The sequence below is a fragment of the Sceloporus occidentalis genome, unplaced genomic scaffold (assembly GCF_023333645.1).
Source record: "Sceloporus occidentalis isolate IW3139 unplaced genomic scaffold, rSceOcc1.0.p SCAF_232, whole genome shotgun sequence".
NCBI lineage: Eukaryota > Metazoa > Chordata > Lepidosauria > Squamata > Phrynosomatidae > Sceloporus > Sceloporus occidentalis.
In genome coordinates this window covers 784,893-792,300 of record NW_028317212.1, presented here as the reverse complement: position 1 = coordinate 792,300, position 7,408 = coordinate 784,893, and the positions used below count along the sequence as shown (strand labels likewise).

The window sequence follows — 7,408 nt, the reverse complement described above, 5'->3', positions numbered from 1 at the left end:
AAATGCCCGCACTCGCGAACATTAATTCTGTCGAACTTGCAAACTCTTTTTTTCTATTTATTTGGGGGGGGGGGGGTTTGTATTAAACTGTTAGACGAAAGGATCATGGGAATAAATTTTATTTGAATAAATGCAAATGAGCACACTGCCACATATGGCTAATATATGTTCGGACAGAATGCTGCCCTCTATTGGTTATACATTGAGTAGCATTGTTCCATATGCTTGAAATCCAAAGTTATTATGCTACTTAATGTATCTAACCAACAGAGGGCAGCATTCTGTCCGAACATATATTAGCCATATATGCTAGTTTGCTCATTTGCATTTATTCAAATAAAATATTTTCCCATGATCCTTTCATCTAACAGTTTAATTAAAAAAAAAAAAATAAATAGAAAAAGAGAGTTTGCAAGTTCGACAGAATTAATGTCCGCGAGTGCATTTGAATGTTTATTGGCAGCTTGATCAAGGTACGTAAAATACACTTTTGGTTGCCTTTGGTAGGGGGAGCAGTTGTGTCACCCTATGTTGGTAGGATGTCTACAACAAACATGAAGAAATGCTTAGTGCTGAGGTTCCTAGCTGAGTACATTGGTTACTCATTGAAATTGGCCTTGGAGACAAGAGCCCTTGGCTGCCCTCACAGGGCATTGCTTGATCCAAGCAAGTGAGTTCTCATCAACCATCTGGCTGCTCTTGGAATGCACAAGACATAGTCACCAAATCTGGTGAAGTTCACTATGGATGCTTGGGCTGCAGATTTGAAAGTGGCTCATGGCTAGCAATTTCAAGTCCAATGATTAAGAGGAAGCAGGTAAGAGTTTCCCAACCCAATTCAGACTACTCTTTCTCCAATACTTTTATGAGTCGTTCCTATTCATTGAAACCAAAAACAGTTTAATTTGTAAAACCTATAGTTGAATTTAGAATTTAACACTAAATGAATCTAAACAATTTTTAGTTTTGATTTTTTCTAAACCTTTGATTTTTATATTGCATTCTTAATACTTTGTTTTTAAAAGGGAAAAAAGAATTCTGAACAGTAGTCTAAATCCAATATATTCACAGACACTAAGCCTCTTTAAAATATGCAATTATGCAAATTCAAACCTTCTAACCTTAACATTCCATTGAGGTATGCGCGACCAACCCGCAACCAAGATGGACACTTAAGTCCAGAGCTCTGGCACAGCTAGCCCCGTTTTATGGTTCAGTTCACCGGCTACACACCATCATGGGCAAAAAATAAAATAGATCCAGCAACACCCCCAAAACCGTCGGGGTCGAAAGAAAAACTGACACTTACCTCGGTGCGCTCTTACTTCGTGGCATCTTCGGCTCACGACTCCCGCGATTCCCCTCATGGGGCTCCTTCCTCGCCAGCAAGCGCTCTCAGCGATGTGGACGCAGATGACTCCCGAGATCTGCAGCCATCCTTTCCACGCTCGCCAAATCAGCAACGGCAGGAAAAGATTGACTCTTTATCTACAAAAGATGATATAACTGCTATTATAGCCAGAGCTACACAGGGGATCCATGTGAGTTTGGCGGAAATATAAAATGACATACGCCATATTGGGGACCGTGTGGTCGTGCTAGAAGACGAACAACCTAAAATATGCAACACAGTTGACCTACTCACGAATCAACTGAAAGTTCAATCTGATACACTTATACAACTCGCGAGGAAGTTGGAGGACTTGAACAACAGAGGACACCGCAATAATTTACGAGTGCGGGGCATACCGGAATCGATGCCCCACACCAAATTGATACCCACGTTACAAACGATACTTAACGTCCACCGGATACGGCCATTCTGTTTGATAGAGCACACAGAGCCCTTAGGCAGAAACCTACCGGATCCTCCCCACCCAGAGATGTCATCTGTTCCATGCAAAATTACCCCCTCAAAGAAGAAATTATGCGACTCTACAGAGACACCGCTTCTCTCTCCTGGGAATCAAATCCCATCACCATCTTCCAAGATCTCTCTCCGCTAACGTTGCAGGCACAGAGCCTCCTACGACCTGTTACTCAGGCCCTGCGTGAGGCCCACATACCCTACCAGTGGGGATTCCCTTTCGCTTTAATTGTCCGGAGGGGCACGTCCACACACCTGATCCGCCAACCTTTTACAGAAGCCCTAGAACTGCCACACTGCAAAATCACAGACTGGGAACCCACCTTCTCTACACCCATGAATCTGACAGACCCATCGAAAACCTGGTCGCCGAGACCCCAACGTAGGAAGCGGCAGAAGAATCAGGATGCCTCGTGAGAAGGGGACCACATCGTGTTTCCCGAAATGGAGGACGGTACACGACATACACGTCTCCCAATAGATGGGTCTACCTTTATCCCGTCACGAACAACTGGAATTCGGTATCTTACTGTTTTATTTTGTTTTATTTGACGTACTTTTTCCTGCACCACTTTGGTAGTCCCTGTTATATTTTTCCCTTCTAAGGGCGTGGTTGGGCAACTACTCGTGTTCCATATTTTAGTCTGCCCCTCCACCATATTAACGATTCTTTAGGGAACACCCCTGCCGCGGCATCTAGAGTCATTGTATATGCTCGTTTTCTTGTTCTTTTGTTATGTTTATGGTTGTACAGTTTTATTTGTTAGACCCTCTTATTTCCGCTCCGAGGGTGCTGCACACTTTCAAGGGTCTTTCTGGATGTCCTTGCCATGACACTTGACAGGATCAAGATCACCTATTTAAATGTCAGAGGTTTAAACAAACCGCAACAACGGTCTAAATTACTACGTATATTACAATCACATAAAACGCACATTGCATTTCTACAGGAAACGCACTTCAAAGCAACCAACGAATTTAAGCTTACCAATAGACACTATGCGCACGCATTCTATGCTAGCGCCCCGGATTCCAAGACTAAAGGAGTTGCGATAGTCGTACACAAATCCATCCCATTTAGACTGTTGGATATCTGGAGGGACCCTGACGGTAGGGCCATTTTCATAAAATGTTATATAGGTGCCCTGAAGGTGTCCCTGGGCAATGTCTACTCACCCAATCGATCCCAAGCCTCTTTTCTATGCCATATGATCAGCAAATTTGGTGGTTTTCAGGAGGGCATTAATATCTTTGGGGGGATCTTAATATGATCTTAGATCCACTTCGGGACTCTTCATCCCAGAGATCGCATATCCCATTTTCCAGCATTAAAAAAGTCAAGCGACTCCTCCATCAATTGGTGGATACCTGGAGACTCCTCTATCAATTGGTGGATACCTGGAGATCGCAACACCCCTCCACCAAAGACTACACTTGTTACTCACCTGTCCATATTAGTTACACGAGAATTGACAGCTTATTTCTCTCCCACCATCAATTACTACATTTACATGACTCAGATATAGGGATTCAGTCTATCAGCGATCATGCACTGATACACTTTACGCTCAAACTTACACACCTCACGAACAAGCCGTGGTGCTGGAGACTGAATGAGAATATCCTTGGCAATCCTTCCCATGTGGAGGACTTGTGGACACAATTAAGTAACTATTTTGCAAATAATGTAACTGGTGACTTAGCCTTCCCAGTTGTATGGGAAGCACATAAACCGGTAATACAAGGCTACTTCATATGAATAGGTTCCACTCTCAAAAAACTGAAACTCGCCAATGTGCTGGCGATCAACTCGAACGATCACACAAACTGACCCTGGCACCGGAAATCCTGCCCCAACTACACACCCTCAGGGATCAGCTGGCCTCCCTCTTTGATAACACCACTAAACGACACTTCTTACTGGCCAAAAAGATGTTTCACGAACTGGGTGACAAACCAGGCAAATTACTAGCGAGAGCTCTTCGCACCCAAAGAGCCTCTTCATACATACCTAAAATTAAGACCTCGGATGGCTCTTCCCACTACGAATCCCATGCCATTTCCCGATGTTTCCACTCTTACTATTCAGCACTTTATAATTTAACCCCACAAGGTGACACTGACCCCAAATTCTTGGACCAATTTGATGCATATTTGGCCAAATACCTCCCACGCCGACTAGGTCCTGAAGCCAAACTCGCCTTGAACGCCCCGATAACGGGTGATGAAATTTTAGAAGCTTTAAAATTAACTCCTAAGGGCAAGAGTCCGGGACCTGACGTCTACTATAGTAAATTCTTCGCAGTCTTGGGCCCTCATCTAGTGACTTCATTTAACTCTTTAGCCAACGGGGCGACACACATCTAGCTCACATTTCGGTGATACCTAAACCTAACAGAGATGTGGAATCATGCGCTAACTACCGCCCAATATCTCTAATAAATACAGACTTGAAGCTTTTGGCCAAAGTGATGGCACTTTGTTTGCAGCTTTATATACCATCATTAATACATAAGGATCAGGTCGGTTTCGTTCCAGGGAGGGAGGCCAGAGACAATTCCATCCGGATACTAAAGATCATTACACATGCTAATCAGTTTATGGATGCCGAAAAGGCGTTTGATAGGGTGGCGTGGCCCTTTCTATTTCGGGTTTTACAGACTCTCGGCATCGGGGAGAATTTTATGAACCAGGTCAAAGCGTTATATACTGACCCCTCAGCTCAGATAAAAATCAATGGCATCCTTTCAGACAAACTATCTGTAAGCAATGGTACCCGCCAAGGTTGCCCATTATCCCCATTACTGTTCTTCTTAATTATGGAACTGTTAGCCCAAGCACTGAGAGACAATGTCTCTATCACAGGCATTACAATTGCAGGCTCCACACACAAAATCGCAATCTACGCTGACGACATGCTATGCTTGCTCACCCAGCCACTCACTTCGCTCCTGCAGGTTATTATGGAATTAAACCATTTAAAAACCCTTTCCAACTACCAAATTAATTTGCCTATCGACTGACCTAAAGACCGACATGATTCGAACTTTTCCCTTTAAATGGCAAGATTCTGCCTTTCACTATCTCGGCCTATGGATCCCTGCTGATCTTTCCCTAATTCGACAACTTAACTATACGACATTGCTATCCTCAGTGATTGATGATCTTTTATACCTCTTCCAATGTTTACCGATTTTCCTGCCCGGTCCTTCTAAAGGGCGTGTCATAGAGTCTTCATGAATTATGTGTGGGGTGGTAGTAAACCTTGATTATCGTTTGCCCATTTAACCAGACCTAGGCTTTCCGAACATTGAGTGGTATTGGATGGCGGCCCATTTGCGGAGAGTGCTGGAGTGGTCAGTGGAGGCACCCAAACTTTGGATATCCATGGAGTACTCCTTTTTTCTTAACCACATTTCTGCCGCTCCTTGGCTGCCAGAGAAATTTAAGGGGCTTACTTTACATACGCATCCCACCATTTCGGCAACGCTAAAGGTTCTCAAGCGTATCGCTGTGAACACAGGGCTTACCTCCATACCTGGTCCACATTTTTCACTGACTCACAATCAGGATCTTAACAGACATCTCAGTAATGAACTCATAGCGACTCTGACACCGCTACATCAGACAACTCTTAGGCTTTACCACATTCTCCTCCCTGACCGTTTCTGTCCTCTTAAAGAGTTACTCCGACGGGACTCACCACCCTTTCATTTGGCTAGCAATTTCAAGTCCAATGACTAAGAGGAAGCAGGTAAGAGTTTCCCTACCCAATTCAGACTACTCTTTCTCCAATACTTTCATAAGTCGTTCCTATTCATTGAAACCAAAAACTGTTTAACTTGTATTAAAACTATAGTCGAATTTAGAATTTAACACTAAATTAATCTAAACTAGACGTGGGCACCAGGGGGCTCTTTGTCTTCGTCAAAAAAAAAAATCTTTGTATTCCGCGAATATTCACCCGTTCCTGCCTTCTCTTCGGGCGAATATTCGTGGACATTCTTCGTGTTTGTTTTTTCTTCTTTTTTTCCGGTTAAGGGGTTAATACAGGGTTAACGCGTACTGCAGCATCTCTGGCGCCAGTAGTTTAAATGTGCGTATGAGCAACTCTATTGGTCACCAGCAGGGGGCCTCCTGCTGACGACCAATGAGCACACTACCATATATAGCTAATATAGTCTCGGGCAGAATATTATGCTACTCAATGTAAAACCAACAGAGGGCAGCATTCTGTCCGAAGATATATTAGCCATAGGTGGTAGTGTGTTCATTTTCATTTATTAATTATTTAAATAAAATATATTCCCATGATCCGCTGGTCTCCCCGCTGCAACAGTTAAATGTCCGCACTCGCGGACATTAATTCTGTCGAACTTGCAAACTCTTTTTTTCTATTTATTTGGGGGTTTTTTTGTATTAAACTGTTAGACGAAAGGATCATGGGAATATATTTTATTTGAATAAATGCAAATGAGAACACTGACATATATGGCTAATATATGTTCGCACAGAATGCTGCCCTCTATTGGTTATACATTGAGTAGCATTGTTCCAAATGCTTGAAATCCAAAGTTATTATGCTACTTAATGTATCTAACCAACAGAGGGCAGCATTCTGCAGCATTAGCCATATATGCTAGTGTGCTCATTTGCATTTATTCAAATAAAATATATTCCCATGATCCTTTCGTCTAACAATTTAATACAAAAAAAACAACCCAAATAAATAGAAAAAAAGAGTTTGCAAGTTCGACAGAATTAATGTCCTCGAGTGCATTTGAATGTTTATTGGCAGCTTAACCAAGGTACGTAAAATACACTTTTGGATGCCTTTGGTAGGGGAGCAGTTGTGTCACCCTATGTTAGAATTCAAGAACATTACTGGGGTTTATATAGATGGTAGAACGTCTACAACAAACATGGAGAAAAGCTTAGTGCTGAGGTTCCTAGCTGAGTGCATTGGTTACGCATTGAAATTGACCTTGGGGAAGGTCTGAGACAAGAGCCCTTAGCTACCCTCACAGGGCATTGCTTGATCCAAGCAAGTGAGTTCCCATCAACCATCTGGCTGCTCTTGGAATGCACAAGACATAGTTACCAAATCTGGTGAAGTTGACTATGGATGCTTGGGCTGCAGATTTGAAAGTGGCTCATGGCTAGCAATTTCAAGTCCAATGATTAAGAGGAAGCAGGTAAGAGTTTCCCAACCCAATTCAGACTACTCTTTCTCCAATACTTTTATGAGTCATTCCTATTCATTGAAACCAAAAACTGTTTAACTTGTATTAAAACCTATAGTCAAATTTAGAATTTAACACTAAATGAATGTAAACTATTTCTTAGAACCTTTGATTTTTATATAGAAATTATTAATATCTTGGGGGGTTTTTTTGTTTTTTTTTAAACTCTTTTTATTAATTTTTGAACAAAAACATTGTAACAGAACATCACAGCTACTGTCACAGAGACATTAAGGAACAGTACACAATCCCAGATAAGGGAGACAAGTGACACAATAACATAAAAAGAAAAACAAAA

At 42.2% G+C, this 7,408-nt stretch overlaps 2 pseudogenes; both read left to right on the top strand.

Moving 5' to 3' along the window:
- Positions 1 to 556: 556 nt before the first annotated feature.
- LOC149276652 (Nuclear RNase P) lies at positions 557 to 856 on the top strand (annotated as a pseudogene).
- A 5,935-nt stretch (positions 857 to 6,791) lies between these two features.
- Positions 6,792 to 7,101, top strand: LOC149276651 (Nuclear RNase P; annotated as a pseudogene).
- The last annotated feature ends 307 nt before the right edge of the window (positions 7,102 to 7,408 follow it).